The sequence below is a fragment of the Buceros rhinoceros genome, unplaced genomic scaffold (assembly GCF_000710305.1).
Source record: "Buceros rhinoceros silvestris isolate BGI_N320 unplaced genomic scaffold, ASM71030v1 scaffold36744, whole genome shotgun sequence".
NCBI lineage: Eukaryota > Metazoa > Chordata > Aves > Bucerotiformes > Bucerotidae > Buceros > Buceros rhinoceros.
This window is the reverse complement of record NW_010407134.1, coordinates 1-1,492: the sequence shown is the minus strand read 5'-3', so window position 1 is coordinate 1,492 and position 1,492 is coordinate 1. Positions and strand designations below refer to the sequence as shown.

Here is a 1,492-nt window from a genome sequence, read left to right as displayed (position 1 = left end):
GGCCCGCCCCTGTTGCTACTGCTCTTGCCGCTGCTGCCTCCTGCCTGCAGGTGGACTCGCCATGACGACTGACTGTGACTGCTCTGCTCCCAGATCTGCCAGTCACGTGTTGGCTGTCATTTTGAACTGCTTGGTACTTTTTGTTTTCTTAATGACTGTTCCTCCTGGAACTGGAGGGAGGCTAATCAGAGAGAGAAAGAATATATATATCTCCCATAATTGGCATACCTCAGCCAACTGATGACATAATTAGTGAGAAAGAATATATATATCTCCCATAATTGGCATACCTCAGCCAACTGGTGACATAATTAGTGCCCAACGTGGGGCTCGAACCCACGACCCTGAGATTAAGAGTCTCATGCTCTGCCAACTGAGCTAGCCAGGCACTTCTTGGGAGGTTCCAGGACGGGCTCCTTCCTCAGTGGTTCCAACAACAAATCCTCCTCAAGGAGTTTCATCAGAGGAGGAAGAATCAGACCAAGTGGTAATTGTCCAACCCCAGTCCAGAAAAGAATTAAGAAATATCAGGAAGGAATTTGGCAGACAAGATAGGGACACACTTATCAATTGTTTGCTTCACTATTGGGACAATGGAGCTGATAACATCGATTTGACAGGTAGAGAAGCCAGACAGCTAGGGAACCTGGCCCGAGAATGAGGCACTGATACGGCAATTGGGAAAAAAACAAACAGACTCAGTCTCCGGAAGCAATTTCTGGCTGCCGTAAAGGACAGATACACCTTCAGAGATGACATCGAATGCTGCCCTAGCAAATGGACTGTCCTGAGAGAGCTGGCTATAAAAGAGGTTATCTATGGTGACTGGCAAGTTAATGTTAACCCTGACCAAGTACTCAGTAAGCAGCCCTTATTGCACAAGTTTGTGCAGGGTGCACTGCCAACAATATACCCATGCATTGTCCACCATGACCTGGGAAAGATCAGATAATGAGCAGGCACCCACAGTAGGCAAAGTGTCTAACAGGATTCACCAGTACAAGGACAGCCTTTCTCATCATTGTCCAGTTATTGCAGCAGTGGTGAGAATTACAGAGAAAGTACTGGAATCACTAAATAGATTAGAGCAAAAATCCAGTTCTTCTCCTGAATGTAAACATGTCTCGGCTGTTAAGACGAAAAGTCATCCCCCAAGAGCAACCTGAGACAGACAGGACAGGCCATGATGTGACCACCGGTGTTTGAGAGATAGTGAAGACATGAGAAGATGGGACCAATGGCCTGCTGTTGACTCAAGGGTCAGGCACATGAGCTACAGAGCAGCACTGGAAGAATGGCGCTCCAGTTTCCAGTGAACTGTGCTGCTGACTGAAAAACAACCTTTGTGATGAAGGTACCACAAGCCAGATACACCCATCCACTGATAGTGGACCACACCCTAGGCATTAGAAGGGCCCTGCCTCTAGCCAGGTAGAAGAAAGGAATAACCAAGTATATTGAACTGTGTGGATTTGATGGCCTGGCACATTAG

The 1,492-nt window shown here is 47.3% G+C and overlaps 1 non-coding gene across 1 annotated transcript; it reads right to left on the bottom strand.

Moving 5' to 3' along the window:
* Positions 1-315: 315 nt before the first annotated feature.
* On the bottom strand, positions 316-388 carry TRNAK-CUU. Its single transcript has one exon. It is a non-coding gene; the product is annotated as a tRNA-Lys (tRNA).
* Positions 389-1,492: the final 1,104 nt, after the last annotated feature.